The sequence below is a fragment of the Monodelphis domestica genome, chromosome 4 (genome assembly GCF_027887165.1).
Source record: "Monodelphis domestica isolate mMonDom1 chromosome 4, mMonDom1.pri, whole genome shotgun sequence".
In the NCBI taxonomy this organism is placed as follows: domain Eukaryota; kingdom Metazoa; phylum Chordata; class Mammalia; order Didelphimorphia; family Didelphidae; genus Monodelphis; species Monodelphis domestica.
This window is the reverse complement of record NC_077230.1, coordinates 355,372,622-355,393,675: the sequence shown is the minus strand read 5'-3', so window position 1 is coordinate 355,393,675 and position 21,054 is coordinate 355,372,622.

The following is a 21,054-nucleotide window of genomic DNA, read 5'->3' as shown; positions in this document are numbered from 1 at the left end:
ACTTCACTCTCAGGGACAGTGGAGTCAAAATGAAAGCCAAACTAAGGTACTTTTGTTGGAAATCTAGCACAAGGGAGTCCTTTGTCTGAAGTTGTCAAACAGCTACTTCCTTAAACCTCCAAAACAAGTCCTCTGTCTTTGTCCAGATTCTCATCAATCCCACAGAGATTATTGTTTTCCTTATCATTGTCTTCTCGGCACTGTGCAGTGGCTCTCTTGTGATCTCTTCCTCTGAAATCAGACACAATTATTAGTAAAAGTTCCATAATACTTAACAATCAATGGCAGGTTTCCATAGTCTTAAGCTTTTGGGTATGCACTGATATTAGGGCTAATAGATATTTTAAACTTATCCTTCAAAATAAAAAAAATATTAATACTGATTCCATGTTCTTCAAGTACAAAAAGACAAACATCAAATATTCTATTGCAGATATAAATAATAATAATAATATAAATTAATAGTTCACATTCCATGTGACAATGTGTTAGCCAAGAAGAGGCACATCAACAAAGGTTTCTCACTCAAAAATGAGTTCTATTTCCCTTTTAATTTGCTCATGATATACAGTGTGAGTGTACTTGATTTTTTTTACCAGGTAAAAGCCTTTTAAAAACAGTAGTATTGTGATATGGAAATCACTTTAAAAGACTGATATATATTAATTTAAGGTCCCAAGGAATTCAGCTATGTAATTCCTAAATGAAAACTCAAGTCAGCAGTCAACCTTTTATGGAGTTTTTAATTACTAACAGGAGGAAGAAAGGTATGAGAGAGAGAGAGAGAGAGAGAGAGAGAGAGAGAGAGAGAGAGAGAGAGAGAGAGAGAGAGAGAGAGAGAAAGGGGAGAGAAGGGAATAGGGCTTAAATACCCTCTCTGCTTAGTAGGCTGGGCCAAAGGCCCAAGGCCTTGGATAGCCGAGGCAAAGAAAAGAGATCAGTCCCTATCACTCACGTGACCAAAATGGAGAAACAGTCTGAGGGCCTTCACTCCAAGCACCAGGCTCCAACTACCTCCTTTCCTCCACACAGCAAGTCCCCAGAACTCCTCAGCTGTCCTTTACCTCACTTCCTGTGTCTCACCTGTGCCAATGGTGGCTCTAGCTTCACCCAGGACCACCCAGAAGTCTGTCCCCTTTGCACATGTCTGTTGAAGGTCATATTCTCAAATAATTAAATCTTGAGCTTTGCTGCAGCCCTTCCTAAATCCTGTTACCCTGAGTAGGGTGGAGATTGTAGTTTCCAAGACCTGATTCTGTCATTCCAAGTATCTCTATTGTTATTGATCAGGAAATAGCCAAATCCCATCCTCTAAAGAATGGTTTGAACAGGGTTGAGTAGTTTTGAAATTCACAGTATACCAACTAATGCAGATTCTAAGAAGTACCAAAATCCCCAAAATTATCAGAACCTATTTTATGACAACTGCAAAGAAACCCATTCCTTGCAGCTATAAGAGGTTCCACCAGATATTATTAGGATTCACACGAGTCTCTATAGCCACTTGTTGTGTGTCATTTAAAAGCTTTTGAAACTCATGGATATTTGTCACAAGTGCTCCAAATCTATTTACATAAGAACAACAAGACTGATTAATAAAGGCACATGCACCTCCTGATGCAGCTATAAGCATGTCAAGGGCCAGCCAATTTTGTAAAATTGTTTTTGCCAAAGGAGTAAACCTCTTCCTGTAGATAAGAGATGGCCTTAGTGGCTTGGGAGATGACTTGAGCTGTGTCTTGAGCCAATCTTTCAACCTCAGCTGAGATATTTCTAATAGAGTCTGTTACCGCCATTATTCCAAAGTTTGACAGGAGAGCCCAGAAAAACCTCTCTGCTGATGAAGAGGCTACTGACTTTGGTCTCGATCTCTTGGGTCTAGAATGCCACAAAGAACCTAGATTTCTAGCTGTGGATTTATCTAACTGGAAAATATAGTGATCATGCACAGATACAAGTGGAATAAGATAGGCTAAACCACAAGTACCATATCATCCTAGGGGAAAGGTAGAGTAAGTTGAAGAGTTACAAATATAGAACTGTCCAGGGGTCACCAACCCCATGGGAAATCCTTCCTTCTCTGGGATGAGATTGTAACAGCTATTTAATACCTAAAACAGGCATGTATTTATATGTCCTATCAATTTCATTTTTAAGCGGTACTCTAGTACAAATAAATGTAGAGGTGGGGAATGCAATAGTGCTGTTGCACTTCACCTTGTCTCCCATGTACTTACTACTACTCAATGGACCCTTACCTCTTGTTATATACAAGTCAAAGTTAGGCGAATGACCAGTCGAAAGTAGTGGTGCTCCTAGATATCTGGAAATTACTTCTAAAGACTCATTAAAATCAATTGAGGTTTTTTAACCCATTAAATTCTTCAAAGGTCACTGATATAGGTTGTAGCCATTTTGATGGGGTCCACCCATCATCATCAACTCCTTCCTATCTACTATCGTATTCATGTCTCCCTAGTTTTAAAATCAGATAGAGAACATTATTTTGATCCTTCTGTAACACTAGGTGTCATTGTTTCACTAAATATATATGTTTATATGTATTTATATATATATATATATGCACATAGATAATATATATGCATCTATCTTTAGGATCCATTTACATATAACAATAATTAATAGTAAAAGTAGTTAATAGTAAGACCTGGTCTTACTATTAGAATTCTAAGAGTACTGGAGGAATGCTTTTCCCAAACTACTATGCTAGAAAATATAATGAAACTTTAACCATTTTTGATCATATGAAGGCCAGCTGGGTGGCTCAGTGGATAGAGAGCTGGGTCTAAATATGGGAAGTCCTGAATTCACATCTGACCTTAGGTACTTCCTAGCTGTGTGACCCTGGGAAAGTCACTTAACCCCCATTGCTTAGCCTTTACCTGTCTTGAAACTAATATACAATATTGATTCTAAGACAGAAGATAAGGGTTTTTTGTTTTGTTTTGTTTTGTTTTTTGCCTGCCAAAAGTCTTGCCTCAAAAAGCATGTTGATTATATGCCTGACAAGAGGAACAGGCTGCACACACTTTAAAGCCTATGGTAGTTATACCAGGGGCTATCCATACTTTTTTGACAGAATCTACAATACCCTGTCAAAGTGACCGTTCTTATGAATGGATAAGCATATTTGTTGATAAAAATTTCTAGGCAGTAGGGTTTTTCTTCAGATGACACCTAAACACCTTTGACCTGTTTTGCTTTAAACTTTTGTTTCCATTTTTCCACTTCTTGTTCATTATGAGAGTGATAAATCTGAATTGTTACTAGTTGTCAAGGTTAAAATTAATTCAGGTCCTTCCAAGGCAGTGAGCTTTGCTTCTATATCTGCGTAGTAGTTCCCTCTAGAAACAGATCAGTACCACCTGTAAAGGCCGAGCAATGAACTACAGCTAGAGCTTGAGGTAGCTGGAGAGCAAAAAGCACTTTATTAATGATCTCAGTGTTTCTGATACATTTTCGAGCAGAGGTTAAAAATCCCTTTTGGAGCCATAGCATACCCACAGCATAATAATTCCAAAAGCCTATCTAGAGTCTATGTAAATTGTTGCTTTCTTACCCTTGTGTATTAGGTGGCTGTTCCTTTAAGGATTATGGTAATGAGGCATCAGATCTGCTACCCTCCTCCCTGTTTCTTCCTCCTCCCTCTTCAGTTAGTCTCTTCAGTTGGTGACAAACTGGAATTCAGTTCTGAGTAAGTTTCTTGATATATCTAATAGATAACTCGCTCTTTGAATGATTGGTACAAGGGGTTTATTTAAGGAAGGGGATGAAAAGGAAATTGGATAGGAGAGAGGGTTTAGGGCTTCCCTGATCTTAAATAATTCTAAATTGTGAATAATATTGTAGAGTCTTGAATTAGGGATGTGGCTAACAGGGCCATGAGTCACTTCCTGATACAATAGAGAGAAAATGAGTAAGAAAGTATCTTTTCAGCACTTACTCCTTCCTGTATCAGGAGAGAGATCTCTAACAGTTTGGATGTTTCTTTTAATAGTCTTCTCCCAGTCACATTTTCCTCTGGAATGCTCCTTGATTGACAGCTTCTGCAAATCTTCATCCATTGCCTCTATTTGCAGGTTTTCTTCAATTTACTCATTCACACTTGACAATTACACAGGCATGTTTTAGAGCTATCAGTTCTGCACCTTGAGCAATTATATTTGAAGTCAGTGAAGTTGACCACACAGTGGCAAATTCTGTGACTACAGCAGCTCCAGTGTAGCGTATGCCATCCCTCATGAAAGAATAACCTTCAGTGAATAAAACTAAGTCTGGGTTTTCTAAAGGAGTGTTTAGGAGATTATCTCGAGGCTTTTTAGCCATGGACACTAAATATTCAAAATTGTGTAATGGTTCTCCTGAGACTGGTAAATCTAGAAGCAAGGTAGTAGGATTAAGGACTATATAATGTTTCAAGGCAATATTTTCATTACCTAACAAGGTTACCTCATATCTAGTAAGTCTTTGATCTGAAAATGCCTGTGTTCTATGCATTAACAGCTATGCCTCAACTTCATGTGGGAACATTATGGTTAATGGGCACCCCAATACTAAATCAGTATATTTAGTTACTAACAAAGCTGTGGTAGCTACTCCTCTAAGATAGGGTGGGGCTCCTGAAACTACTGGTCCAATTGGGATGAATAATAAGCAAGTGGACAACAAATCCTAAAGTTTGGGTTAAAGCACCTGAAGCTACCCCCTTTTTGGTGTACATACAAGGTAAATGGCTTTTTGTAATCTGGCATGCCTAGAGACACTGGAGATTCCTGGTCTGTATTAAAGAGAACACCTGATTTATATTGTTATTCTGTTGGTTCAGAGAATGTAATGGGAGTATCCTGAATACCCCAAAGAGTTAAAAATCTTCCCCCTAGGGTACAACATTCCTTCCTTTTGATGCCTGACTCTCCTTTAAATTTGCTTGGGAGGGACCTTCTATGCAAACTCAGAGCCACAATAACTTGCTCCCCAGATGGTTCCTTATCATTGGAAGTAACAGAGGAATCTTTAAATTTACTTCCTGTAATTCTCTCAGAGAGCCAGGAGGAAAAAGAGGATCCCACCTTTGCAATATCTGAAGATATACTGGAGTCTCTTTGGACCACATCTTCTGATTACTTAAGTTGGCTGTTCCTGTACAGATAAAAACTAAATTTAGCCCACCTCCTTCCATTCCTCAGTATCCCCTCTCAAAAGAGGCAATTGAGGGAATTACCCCAGTAATTAACTCATTAATTGCACAAGGAATAATAATCCCTTGTAAATGTGAATACAACACGCCCATCATGCCCATTAAAAAACCAAAAAGAGGGCCTGATGGCAAATACCTCTATAGATTTGTACAGGATTTGAGGGCTGTGAACAATTACATTATAAAGAGACATTCCATAGTTTCCAACATAAATACTATTATTTCTTCTATTCCTAGCACAGCTACATACTTTACAGTAGTATATTTGTGCTCAGTCTTCTTTTCCATACCCATACATGAGAACTCCAGGCATATCTTTGCTTTCACCTGGCAGGGCTGTCAGTACTCCTGGAGTTGTCTGCCACAAGGTTTTGTAGGCAGTCCAAGCTTATTTGCATAAATTTTGAGCCAAGATACAGATAATATAAAATTTAAAAACAGCAAATTAATCATATACGTAGATGATCTACTATTGGCTTCAACAAATGCAGAAGCATGTCAGGAAAATAGTAAACACCTTCTTTTGGAATTGCACAAAAGAGGGCATAAGATCTTGAAGGATAAGGTTCAGTGGTGCCTCCCTAAATTAGAATATTTGGGGTTCATCCTGACTGCAGGTGCCCACTTTATTTCTCCCAAATGAATTGAGAATATTCAAAATTTAAGTGCTCCTACCACTAAGAAACAGTTGAGAGAAATTTTAGGAGCAACAGGGTTTTGTTGACAATGGATTCCTTGCTAAGAGGAAATTACTAAACCCCTTATAGCACTAACAAGAGATTCGGTCCCTGAGCCCCTAAAATTAGAGCCAGAACACCTGTCAGCTCTATCAGATCTAAAAAAGGCTATCCTGTCTGCCCCTACTCTAGGCATCCTAGATTACAACAAGTCATTTACTTTCTATGTACATGAGCAAAGAGGGGTAGCTTCAGGTGTTTTAACTCAGACTTTGGGACCTTCTCAGCACCGAATTGGTTATTATTCTGTGCAACTGGACCCAGTAGCATCAGGAGCATCACCATGTCTTAGAGGAGTACCTGCTACAGCCTTACTAGTGACAAAAACTGTTGATCTAGTATTGGGATGCCCATTAACAATTATGTGCCCACATGAGGTAGATGCATTGTTGCTAAGACATAGAACACAGGCATTTTCTGATCAGCGAATTACAAGGTATGAAATAACCTTGTTAAACAATGAAAACATTACCTTGAAATGCTGTTCAACCCTTAACCCTGCCACCTTGCTTCCAGATTTACCAACTTCAGGAGAACCATTACATAGTTGTGAAACACTTGGACACTCCTTTAAACAACTCAGATCTGGTCTTATTTATTGATGGTTCTTCTTTTATGAGAGATGGCATATGCTACACTGGAGCTGCTGTAGTCACAGAATTTGCCACTGAGTGGTCAGCTTCGCTGCCCTCTAACATTAGCGCTCAAGGGGCAGAACTCATAGCTCTGAAATATGCCTATATAATTGACAAGCATAAAAAGGCAACAATATTTATATGGATTCTACATATGCTTTTGGCATTTGTCACTCAGTCGGGATGCTATAGCTCCAGAGACGATTTTTAACCTCAGCTGGAAAATCCATAGCTAATGCAGAAATTATTAATGAAGTTCTTTCTGCTCTCAAACTGCCTGAAGCCCTAGCTGTAGTTCATTTCTCTGCCCATACAGGTGGCTCTGACCCTGTCTCTAGGGGAACTGATTGAGCAGATACTGCTGCAAAGCTAGCAGCCATAGAAGGGCCTGAATTAATTTTAACATTAACAACCACTGATGATTTAAATTTATCACTCTCCTATAATGAAAAGGAAGTGGAAAAATGGAAACAAAAATTCAAAACAAAACAGATTAATGGAGTATGGGTGTCATCTGAAGGAAAACTCCTGTTCCCTCGAAGTTTTTATCACCAAATTTGTCAATCTGTTCATAAAAATGGTCACTTTGGTACCCAGGGCATCATGGACTCTGTTAAGAGAGTATGGATAGCCTCCAGTATAATTACCATAGCCTCTAAAGTGTGTTCAGCCTGCTCTACCTGCCAGGCATATAACCAACACGCCTTTCATCGCAAAGCTTTTAATGGGCATCCTCTGGCTTACACACCTTTTGAGCACCTACAGATAGATTTCATAACAATGCCAAAGGCTGGACATTATAAATTTTGTCTAGTCATAGTAGAACAACTGACCAGATGGCCAGAAGCATTTCCTGAGACCTGAGCCACAGAGGCTTTTGTTGCTGAGGTGCTTTTAAAAGAAATTATTCCTCATTTTGGCCTGCCAGCATGTATTGATTCCCATAGAGGAAGTCATTTTACTGATTCTGTCTTAAACCAAATATATTCTTGCTTGGGGATAACTCCCAAATTCCATGTTCCATATCATCCCCAGAGCTCAGGCCAAGTTGAAAGGATGAATAAAGAACTTAAAACTATGATTGAAAAATTATGCGTTGAGACCCATTTAAAATGGCCTGAAATTCTCCCTTTGGTCCTATTTTATCTTAGAAGCAGGCCTAGAGGAGACCTACATATCTCACCATTTGAGATGCTTTTTGGACATCCATGTATACAGGCTAAGCCTTTCTCCCCGGCATATATGTCGCTATTAGGGGGGAGATACTATTATTGCTTCCTATATATAGGAATTACAGCATAAACTGCGTGAACTTCATGAATCCAGAGCTGCAGTACAAGTCAGACCACTAGACTTTTAACTTCACGACCTGAACCTAGGAGACAAGGTATATATTAAGAATTTTCAGTGTACTGTAGCAACTCAGCCTTCCTGGGAGGGACCATTCCAAATATTGTTAACTACTCCAACATCTATAAAGGTTGCAGAGAAGGACTCTTGGATTCATTGCTCACATGTAAAGAGAGCATCTTTTGTTGAGGCTGATTGACTGTATCCTATCACATGCATTGAAGATAATAATCCATTGACAAGTGGATGCTGTTTTTCAAGAACACATTGAATTCCTGATTTTTTAAAATACTTTTCCCCTTATTTTTTATCATTGCTTTTCTTCTATTTTGATTAGAATATTTGATTTTTCTCCTTTTCCTCATTTCTTGTACTAAAGTTACATACAATTAAATATTATTTTTTCTGCAGTAATATGCTATATAGATGTATATATATTTGCTATAATATCAATGCATACCCAAAAGCTTTAAACTATGGAAACCTGCCATTTATTGATAAAATGTTATGGGACTATGATTAATGTTTGTGTCTGATTCCAGGAAATGGGATAAAAACAAGGAGCAAAGACTTAAACCTGAATAGTGCCAAAAGAGCACACAGGAAATACTAATGTGGACTCGAGGTTGCAATGCTTGACATATGTTAAGTTGTAGGACTTCCTTGTATCTATTCTCTTTATGAAGTAGTCAGATAAGTACCAAAATTTGACTATCATGCTGGCTCCCTATATCCCTGAGAATGACTGAAAATCAGACCAGGGAATGATGCTTCCCTATCAAAATAGAATTCTAGTTCCTTTCCTTCTTATAGTATGGCAACTTCCTGTAGTCTTGGCTGCTAATGGGTAAGTGAAATATTACTGCCTTCTGTCCTACAGACTTGTGGGATGGAAATTACTTTAAATTGGACCTGTACAAGGGCCTATTATGAATTTATTATTGCTTACTCAACATTTTATATACATAGATTTTGGTATTTTGATTATGATTTTGAATTTTTTTCTTCCGTTTCTCCCCAAAGTTTAACTTTCTTCCATATTTTCCCCTTTATATATTTTTGTTTTGTTTTTTATTTGTTTTTTTATTGTTTTTGAATTCTTTTAATAACTGACTCAAACACCCCTATAACTCAACAATGCATCCTGAGCTGAATTGGATTTTTTTTAACACCCACTTCCGGGGGGGGGGGGAATTGTATTTTAATAAAGATCCAAGATTTTGAAAAGTTTTTTTTTTTCTGTTCGAGAAAGATCTTCAAGGAAGAAGCTTGCTAATTCCTAAATCCAGAGAAAGAATTGTTGCAGAAAGATACCAGAAAACCTACATTACATCAAGATCAAGAATGAACCTCGGGGTGTGGTTGAATGAACTGAAGGATGATTGAACATTTATTTTGGATGTACACTCTTATGTGTACCGAATGCCTAAAGGGGACTTCCCCCTAATTGGCTTTTGTCAATGCACCCAGCAAAACATTGGTTTTGTTGTCTCTCTCTCTATCTATCTCTCCTATTTTCCCCTTATGTATAACTATTGTAATTTCATAGCTGGCATGTTTACAAGACCCATCGGAGAGACTAGTCTTCATCGGGCCTCAGGGGAAATTGTAAAATTTAAAACTATTCCATCCTAATCAGACCATTCTTTAGAAGATCTGATTTAGCTATTTCCTGATCAATAACAACAGAGATACTTGGAATAACAGAATCAGGTCTGGGAAACGCATATTCTCCATCCTACTCATTGTAACAAAATTTTGAAAGGTCTGCATTAAACTCAAGATTTAATTATCTGAGGAGATGGCCTTCAACAGACGCACAAAGAAAAGGACAGACCTCTTGGTGGTCCTAAGTCAAGTTTGAGCCACCATTGGCACATGTGAGATGCAGGATGTCAGGTAGAGAACAGCCTCTGGCATTCTTGTGACTTCCTGTGGAGAAGGCTAGAGTTCAGTTTGATCCTGGAGCTTGAGCTTGGAGGAGCCCCGCAGACAGCTTTCCTTCAGACCTGTCACATGAGTGATAAGGACTGACCCCTTTCTCTGCCTTGCTCTCCAAGGCCTTAACACCTGCTTTGGCTCAGCCTGAGCCAGAGTGGTTTTGAATTAAACTCCTTTCCTTCTCCCCCTCTTTCCTTCTCTCTCTCTCCCTCTAATATTTTCTTCCTCCTATTTTAATTAAATAACCATAAAAATCTGGCAGCTGACTTGGGTATTTTATTTGGGATTTCCCTTGGCGACCATTTAAATTTAGATTTTTTCAGTGTCAACCATACTATTCACCCATTATAGCCTGGCCCTTACAATAGCAAGGGATCAACTGCCTAAAAAACCCTGTTGCTCCTAAAACTGCCCTCAACTGTTTCTTAGTGGAGGGGTCAGTCAATTTCTGAATAGCTTCAATGCACTTAGGGGAAATGAAGCAGGCACCAGCAATTAGAATAAACCCTAAATCCTATGTCTAAAATTTTCAAAAAGCTGCTTCCTTGAACCTCCAAAACAAGTCATCTGTCTTAGTGCAGATTTTCATCATCAATCCCACAGGGATTATTGTTCTCCTTGACCTTCTGTTTGAAAATAGTACATTGATTGCACCAAGCCCTGAAATCTTGCAAAGGATCTTACTTAAAACAAACAAACAAAAAAAAAAGAACAACTCTGAACTTAAAAGAACGTCAAATAAAGCAAGTATTTCCATATAAATAATAAAACAGTAGAGGATTGAAAATGAAATTGTGACTTTTATGAATCATTTGCTTTTCAAGTATATAATAATCCTTGAGGTCATAATGATAGTTCATAAGGATTATCTCATGTATTATATTATAAGGTATAACTTTCAGTATAGTCCTATTTGTTCATTATTTTTTGTGTCATTCTTTTTTTTTGTCTATTTAAAAAAATACTTCAATGTTGCTCTTCTTTCTCTTTTTCTATGATCCATTCTTTAGTTTCTCCCTCTCCATCTAGCTTAACCTTTACCCATATACACACATTGAAAGGAAAGGAAAAAGAAAACTTTTCTAGAAGATGTGCATAATCAAATAAATTCCAAAAAATTACATTCTATATTTTGAACTTATCTCCTTATCTCTTCTCTGTTAGGAAGTAGTTCATATGCTTCATTACTAATCCTTTGTGATTATGGTCAGTCATTATATCAATCAAAAATCTTAAGTCTTTCTAAGTTCTTTTCAATGTTTTTATTAAAGTGTACATAATTCTTCTGGTTTAACTAACTACATTACTTCATAAAAGAGTTTTGATGATACTGTCTGTCCCTTTCATTATTTTATTCAGCTCAGTATATTCCATGATATTAATATACCTTAATTTACACAGCCATTCTCAAATACCTGAGTGCCTCCTTGTTTTTATTTTTAAAATTATGGAAAGAACTACTATAGAAAGGACCAATATGTACAAAAATATTTATATGAGTCCTGAACAAACTCAATTAATATGTCAGTATCAATTATGTGTGTGTATTATTTATGAGTTGTTACATACTTAGTCCATCCCTGAGATTACTTCATGCTGTGCTTATGTGTGACTGTATATGCATGTACCTATATGTGAAGTTGACATGTATGACAAAATCTTATGTGACCCCTCATCATCAGTCCTGGATTTCAAAGTTCTTTTGATGATCTCGGTGTTGATTTCATGACAGATCCTGAGCCTTCTCTGTACTGTGTCACATGTTGCCTGTCCTCTCACCTTGATTGAAGTCCTGTGTTCTCTGATGACTCTAACATATAGGATCATGAATCTGTGTAAAATTAAAGTATACATGTGGGTAAGATTGACTTTTCTTAATGAGTACATATGCATGGAAGTAAGTTTGAATTCTTCATGCGTACATGTCAGTCTTCTTTGGTTTAACTCTTCATGAGTGGATGCATGCTTTTCACGTTGTAAAATCTTCATGTGTGGGTGTATGCAATGTGTTATACTAATTAGATTTTAAACATATCTTATAAATTTGAAATATACTATTGACTCATAATTTTATGTCTAGTTTTATGGGGTTTTGATTTCACGGAGATTTTGTTTCATGGAGATATTAATATATTGGAAGACTTTTATGATCTTTGAATCTTATTGGAGATAGAAATTTTCTTTTCTCTTTGATTTATACTTTCTTGTTGGTATAGATAGAAATCATACACAATGTAGTGTGTTTTGGCAGAGATGTGTTTTCTTGTTAATTAACCTATGTTTCATTATTAGCAGAGGTCTATTCTTATCTGAAACTATTTTTCTTGATACCTGGGGCTATCTCATTGATATTTTGCAGTGCTTTTATTCCATCTTTTCTTGTACTATCATATCTCTCATTTGTAAGGAGTATTGAAGTTATTGTTGGGAAATTTGGCCATATTTCAGAGTTTTTTTCTATATTCTCATGCATTCTATTCAAGATATTCTTCCACATCTTCTGTGTTGCTGTTAATATCATGGGAATAATTCTGTTTTACATGTGAGGCATGATACCATGGATCCTTTCCAAAAACCTTAATGGAAGTGGGAGTAATTATAATCACTTCTAGTGGGCCTATCCATCTCGATTCTGCCAATGTTTCCAGAGCAAAATTTTTCACATGCACTTTATCTCCAGACTTGATATTGTGTAGTGAGAAATCCAATGGTACCCTTTGTACTAGTAGTCCTAGCTTTCTCAATTCTTCCAACCTATTTTTTATTTCTACTAAATAGGTATGGAGTTGGCACTCTCATTTTAGCATGGATACATATGATGGTTTTGTTGTTCTACCATGCCACAAAGGTTGACCATATAGCATTTTGAACAGGCAGATGTGCAAGTCACTTCTAGGTCTATCTTCAGTTGAAATAAAGCTAAAGGAGAACACCTTTTCACTTCAAGTGTGTTTCTGCACAGAGTTTCCCTATGGTTGTCTTCAATTCCTTGTTCATTCATTTGACTTGCCCTGAATGTTGAGGTCTATACACATCATGTGAACTACTTTTTATACCCAAGTTCTTATACACTTCTTGCAGGAGTTGATAAGTGAAATGAGTCCCCTGATCTGAGTCTATAATATTAGAAATGCCATACCAAGGAATTATTTCTTTCAGTAATGATTTTACTATTGTGGCTGTGTTGTTACACCTAGTTGGATATGCCTCAACCCATCTCATCAATCGATCCACAATAACCAATGCATATTTGAATCCCTTGTCATTTGGCATGGAAATGTAGTCAGTTTGCAGACATTGGAATGGCATATATCTTAAAGGTCTGCCCCCCAATGCTACATTCTTGAAATGACCCTGATTAAATTTCCTACATATGTCACATACGTGACAAACTCTGATAGCATTTGTAGATATGCCCAGGGCAGTCCAAAATCTCCATATCACATCTAGAATGGATTGCACTCTGTAATGACCCTTAGAGTGAATCACATTACACAGATGTTGGTATAACTTTTTGGGGAGAATTGGCTTCCCACCTTGAGGTAACCAGACACCCTTCACTAATTTGGCTCCTAGATTTTTTCCATGACTGCACCTCATCCCTATGGTAAGCTTAGGTAAGATCATACTTTTCCACTAAAGAAAGATTCAGCACATGGTAGGGACCAAATTTGGCTGCATATTTCATTGTTATATCTGCCTTTTGGTTTCCTAGGGATATTTTGTCCTTGCCATAGGTTTGTGCTTTGTAGTGAATTACAGCAATTTCCCTTGGCAAGCCGACAGTGGCTATCAAATGAGAAATCAGGTTTTTATATGCAATTGGTTTTCTAGTTGTTATAATAAAATCTCTGTTTTTCTAAGTAAAAGCATTAGAGTGAATAATAGAAGAAAAAAAACAAGTGGAGTCAGTGTAAATATTCATTATTTTGCTTTTTGCCAACTCGGGGGCTTGGAGTAAAGCTTTCAACTCCATGCCCTGGGCACTGACATGATTTGGTAACAATGCATTGTAAACCATAAAATTTCACAGACTTATGAATGTTAAAAATTTTACTCCACATTGAGGAATCCTCCAATTCCCTACTTGAAATAATTCCCTACCAGATAGTGAGAACTCTACTTGCATGTGAAAACTCCTTGCTATGGGAGTATCCCTACTCCACCCCTACTTAAGACTGCTTTAGGGGAGAAAACTCCTTGCTATGGGAGGACCTCGATTCCACCCATACTTAAGAATGCTTTAGGGCAGAAAACTCCTTGCTAAACAATGAAAGTACTTGAAACCCATACTTATAAAGGAAAGGAGTTCTTTGAGCCATGCCTGTTTTTGGAATTGATACAATGGGATGCTAGGTGCCTATAAAGGTGGGGCAACTTGTAAACTACTTAGACCTAAAAGGTGAAAACTTACTCAGAGGTTTTCTCTTAATGAAATTAGTCGACACAGCAGCATTTTTTCTATCTTACTAAAGAGATTAATCTACTCAGCTGTGAATTCAAAATGGGCTGTCTTTTGGAAAACATCTACAGTGATTGGTAGATGGAAGAACTTAGGGGAGGTGACATAGGAGATTTTGCCCTTTAAAATAAGAGCTCAAAGAAGAGCTAGGGGTCATTCTGAAACATTCAGATGGAGGAGGAAGCTGGTGAAAGCAGCTGAGATGATGCTGGCCTGGTGTCACTAGAATCCTTGCTTAGGCAGACCTTGTGGTGAGTGTTAAAAGACGGACTTAAATTTGGTCTTAAATTTAACCCAAAATATTGTGCCAATACTGTAGAAGCTGCACTTCGTGCACATGTAAATGAAACTCCTCAGGGTTTGGTATTCATAAAGCTGGAGCCATGAGTATAGCTTGTTTTAAGTTTTACAAAGCATGGGGATGTTCTTTGGTCAGTTGCGGTGGATCTTTTATCTCATTCTTTGTCAAATCAGTCAAGCACTTTGAAATATGGGAATACCCTATGATATACTATTGTGAGAAATCAGCAACCCCTAGGAATGCTCTGAGTTGTTTCTTCATCCTAGGAATGCTTAGATTCTGTATATCTGCTATTCTTTTGCTTGAGATTTTCCTGGTGCGCTCTTCCAGGATAAATCCTAGATATTCTACTTTTGGGAGTACCCACTGAATCCTCTTCTTAGAGACTTTGTGTCCTCTCTTATAAAGCTCTAAATAGTCTTTTTGAGTCTTCTAAGCATGTCTTTGGATCTGGAGATGCTAGAAGTAAATCGTTGACATAGTGTACCAACTTGCTGTGCTTGAACCTGATAGTTCTCTCTGAAGCAATTGACAGACGATAGAGGCTGATTCACAACATCCTTGGACAAGTCTAGTCCAGAAGATCTGATTTTGTCCCCATAAGAATGAAAAAATATTTTGGGAGTCAGGGTGTAATGGTATCGTGAAGTATGCATTGCTTAGATCAATCACGGTGTAGTAATGATATCATTTGGAGAAGGTGTAATGGTATGAGTTTTCTTGATAAAGTTGTTCACTGCCCTAAGATCCTCCATAAATCTCCATGACGTGGTGCCATCTGCATTTAGCTTGTTTTTCTTAATAGCTAAAATTAGACTATTAAAATCAGACACTGTTGGTCTTAAAATGCCTTGCTCCAGTAAACTATTGATAATTGGAATTATGCCTTGAATAGCTTCTTTACTAAGTTTGGATTGAGGTATTTTAGGAGATACACCATCCCTGACTTCTATTTTTACTCGTGCTGCTGATTTAATTCTACCCACATCATTCTGATGTTTAGCAAAAATCCCTTGTGGTTTGTCATCAGGAATATCATACATTGATGTCAATGTCTGTATTTGTTCAAGTTTTTCTTCCAATTGCTTTAGATATAGCAATATATAATGCTTTAATGAATGTTTGGATAGGTGTAAATATATATTTCCAGATTATTCACATTGCAGGGTTGCCCCGATTTTACATAAAAAATTGCGTACTAAAAGGTTATCAGGACATACAGGAATTATGGTCAATGGTAAGAAGACCTAGTTTAACCATTGTGTTTTTGAGCTCTGGGACCTGCTGTATTTCCCCAGTAGCTCCTGCCACTGAAACTATATCCTGTATGGTGGTATCTCCTGGGAATGTCTTTAGGACAGACTTTGAAGCACCAGTATCAACGAGAGCTTTTATTGGTTTTCCCCCACCTTAATCCATACATATGGTGCAGGTTTTTCTGTTGTCAATGAACCAATTGTCATACTGTTACTTTGTACTGCACTTTCATCATCTGCTGACTGTATGGATGGACCAATTAAAATTTCTTGGTTTAATTCACTTCTTGACTGATCTTTAATAACACTTAGGTCTGTAGTATCTTTCTCTTTCTTGGAACATGAACCTAAACCATAGCTAGCTGTTTGGTCATATTCTTTGACTTGGTCAGACCTCCCTGCTCCATTCAGAACCTTGGCTTTATAGAAGCTTTGTGAGCCCTGGGCCATCTTGTTAGTTGCTGTGCCCTGCATTCTATTCATATTTTCAAATTTAACAGTTGTTATATTTCCAATACCTTGAATTTGATTATCATTTTCAACTTCATTTTAGGTGTATAATCATTTAGATTTAAAATTTCCATGTTGTACTGTACAGAGTGAAAAATCTTAGCGTCTGGATTCAGGCTAGGTCTTTTTCCTAAGGGACTCTGTGCCAAACAGCTATTTGTATTTTTAATCAGTCCAAGTGAGAATTTGTTCATATCTGTGAGAGTGTCTATATTGTATGTAGGTTTTAAAGATACATTTGCAGTAGTAACCTTAGTCTATGCATTCACATAATTGTCTTGGTGTAGAGAATTGAATTTTGTTTTTGTTTTTGCCATCAACTTGTAGTTTTGTTAATGCAAGTTTCTATAACTTTCCCTTCTCTCCTGTTCAGTCCCTGAACCAAATCTGTACCCAAAGAAATTTTCCAGATGTTTTAATTTGTTCTTTAGTTTTCTCTTGACTGGTTACTATACTCCCTCTGTATGAATTTCCTACATCTTGTCTTATCTCTGCTACTTTGTTTCTAATCTCCAAATCTATCTCCTTAACTTGTCTCTGCTTTTTAAATCATGCCCTGGTTTGATCCTTCATTGGAAACTCTCACAGAACCTATAAATTCATTTCCAGGTACCACTCATGTAATCTCTTCTCCCTTTTTGTCTTTAGATTTCAATTCTGTTAGTCCTTTATTAATTTTTATACTATTCCAATCTTTTCTCTTATGCCCACTCTTTTCCTCAATTAATTTAGGGTCCTGGTTTCATGATGGATATTTTCCTCTAGCTACTACATCTGAGTACCATGGCTTAGCTCCAGATTGTATAGCTGCTTGCATACTCTTAAGACCTGGGGTTTCTGAGTTTTTTGATATGTAATGATCACAGAACCTCTTAGTATTGGACCTATAATGAGTTCTTCCTTGATTCCTAGTACTTTTGTTATTCTGCCCATACTTTTTCTTTAAGTAACCGTTTTTTGTTATGTGGCCTACTCATTTCCTTGTTTCTTTTTTGCCCTCTCTGTTGTTGATAAGATGGTCTAGAGTATGTCCTAATTGTGTGTAAATTTTTAATTCCTTCAATCTTTTTGTTTTAAAGATTCTTCAGTATGGTGTAACTTTTGCTTTAACTCATCTTTTTCCCGTTCTTGCTCCTTCTGATTATCAAACAAATATGTTGCAATGTCCCTTAGCTCTGTGATTGATATGGTGTCATATTTTGGGGAAAAGTTTCTGAAAAAGTTCTTTAATTGCATATTACATCCCCTTAGAAATTGTCTTCTTATATGTGCCACAGATTCTTGAGAATCCTGATTTATGCCCATGATAGATTCAAGTTGTGTAACTGGGTAAAAAAAAATGTCAGGTTGCTGATAAATATGATGATAGGTAAATAATCAAAAACCCATGTTCTCTATCAACATCTATACAATGTTAAGAACTTTAGAAGAAAGATCTTAGTATCTAGTAAGTTGAATATAATGGGATAATATTTTTAAAAATAGAGAGAATGAGGAACTTATCAAGATTATCTGGTCTTTCCTGAAACTTCTTGCTACCCTGGACATTGTTCATTGCTCTGTCCTCCTGGGAGAGACTGACCCTGTTTCCAGAGTGTATGATCATGCTGGTGTCTCTGCCAAGCCTCCTGCCCTGGAAGATCCTGTACATAACACCTTCTGGAAATGATAACATCTCTCTTTCCTATAATGACTAGAGTGTCTTTTTTCTTACTTTCAAAATATCGATGCTCAGTTACTCAATTGCTATATGAACAGTCTTATGCCAATACCCTATATCAAGCTCACAATGACACTTTAAAATCTATTTCTTCTATTGACTATTGTTCCCTGGAAATTCTGTGGACAGGAGGTATGTGTAGTCAAGGTGTTAACAGAAATTCATTGTTAAAGGGGAAACCATCAGTAATAAAATGGATTGAATGGAAGTTAAATATTGAATAAAATATAGGTCCAACCTTATGAAAGAGAAGAGGGTGGGACGAACAGAGGGAGGGAGGAAGGGAGGGACAGATGGATGGAGGGACAAATGGATGGAGGGACACAGACAGAGACAGAATCAGAGACAGAGACAGAGACAGAGGTAGACAGAAATTGGAGGAAGAAAATTAGAAAACAACAGGGTAAAAATATATTGTTTAAGAAATGGTGAGATTTTAGGAGATTCAAATTTAATTCTATCTAATACAGATATTAAGCATAGGTTATATACTGAGAGCCATAACTACTAGTTTACTTAATATTTATCACATGTAGTTCATGTCTTTGTGTTGTTTGTCCCCCATTCCTAGAATATACTCTCTGTTCATTTTGGTTTAGCAGAATGCCTATTTTCCTTCACAATTTAGCTCAGTTGTCACTTTCCTCATTAAGCTGTTCAGAATTTCCCCAATTATTAGTGCATTCCATCCTTCCAATATGCCATTTTCCTTTTGAATATGTTTTGTCCATACTGGTGTATGTGCATGCTGTCTACTCTATTAGAATGTAAGCTCATTGAGGGCTGGGATTACTCTCACTTCTATCTTTGTAGTCCTTCTATCTGGTACAATGCCTGAGGCAGAGTAGACAGCTAATGTTCATTAAGTGATTTTCTGGTGTTCTTATAACTGACTGATGTCCTGATATCATAACTTAGTATTCCAAAGGTTTGTTGAAGTTTTACTCAGATCAATTCTGGAAATTCCACTGTGCTTAGCATATCTAAAGCTTATAAAATTGAGAACATTCATCAAAATAAGCAATAAATATGGGATGGGTCTAAAATGTGTGTGTGTTTTTGAGGAATGTGAAGGTTAATATATAAACATTATCTACTAGGTAGGACTAATTTTTTTTTGATGGGGTTATTTTTCAAAGGCAATGAATTATTAAAATTATAATAGAAATCAAATGGAAAATGAAATTCCATATAGAAATGTTGTTTTATGTATAACAGAGAATTATTCAACAAAAGTCCAGTCTTGGAAACACATAAATGATTGATGAGCTTGCTTTTGGAATAGTGCCTGACATATTAGGTATGAAATAAGTGAATATTGAATTGATTTAGTATGTTCAATAATGTTTCAGTTGCTATAAGAACAGTTTATTTTTCTTTGTTTCTATTAACATATTTTTCTGCTCCAGAAAAACCACCCAAACACACCTACTACAACCCTGCATCTATCAGGAAAACTCTACCTGAGGTTCAGTAACTATTATATGCAGTAGAAGAAACTCAAAGTCCCTTAATTCTTGTTTTCTTTGATCCTTAGGCCCTTCATCACAGGAAACAATTTGTGTATTAGGGAACTGGAAGCCTTTGGGAAATGGGATGCCTCAAATGAATATGCTACCTAATATCCTCAAGAGGGGTGAGTTTAGACTCATAAAGGCTTTTGTACAACCCCACCTGCCAGCCAAAGTCTAGGGAATGGATGCAAAGCCAGACAGCCACTAGAGTTGGCCAAGACAACATTTCTGTGAGTGGTGTGTGTGTGTGTGTGTGTGAAGTTTCCTTGGTGAGGATTCTGTGAAATTGAGGATGAGTCCTGGGCCGTACCACTTTCAATTCACCTATCTGTTAGAGAGAATGCTCCCTTCCTCACAAATTTATTCATGTTCTCCCCACATAACAAAGAGGTTGATAATTTTATTTTTCTGATGGTATTATTTTAATTATTATTGTTTCTTTCTAAAATTAGTTGCATTGCTAACTAGTCCATAGTCACATCTTTTTGGGAGCTTCAGGGGGTAGTATTTGGTGGACTAAAGAGCTTCAGACCTAAGACATTTTTCTGGAGCATTGACCAATCTGTCTTCAATGAAAAGTGGAATTTTAGAGTGTGGGTACATTGAGACAGTTAATTTTTAGTCTCAGATAAAGAATGAAAAGAAAATGAAGTCACCTGCATGATCCCATGTACAGTCTTATGAGGAAAGATGAAGAATGTGATGAAAAGTCTTTTAGACTTCAAAAAACCAGAATGATTTAATAGAAAAGGCCCTGGAATGAGCACTACGACATCATGCATCTAGTCCTATTTTTTTTCAGTAACTTGGAGGTCCCTGGGTCTCAGTTTCATCTTCTGTATAATGAAGTAATGATTCTTCACCTGCCTCCCTCATAGGGCTTGTATAGGAGTCAGGTGAGGTAAAGTCTGAGAAGGTACTTGAAATATTTTTAAATTAATATTTTTAAATTACCAAACATTTATTTCCTTTCTATGCTGCAGCCCCCTCTCCTCAAAAACAAACAAAAAACAAAAACCCGTTTAGTAAAAATTTACAGACAAGAAAAACAAATTCTCTTATTGGCAATGTTTAAAAATGTGTCTGATTTTGCAGTTAGCCTATAATGTCTCTATGGGGAGATCAGTAGCACTCGTTACTCAATCCCTAGCAATCATGGTTGGTAGTTGTATTGATCAGAGTTCTTAAATCTTTAAAAATTATTTGCTGTTCAATGTTATTAGAGTATGAATTATTCTCCTGGCTCTTCCTGTTTCCTGATAGATTCATACAGGTCTTCTCAGGTTTCTCTGAAACTATGGGGAAGTATTTTGTTTAAATCTCTGCACTTATGATTATTATTGTGGTGATTGTTATATTTAGATTATTATTGTTTTTACTATTATATAATGGAAGGGTTTAAAAAAGTTC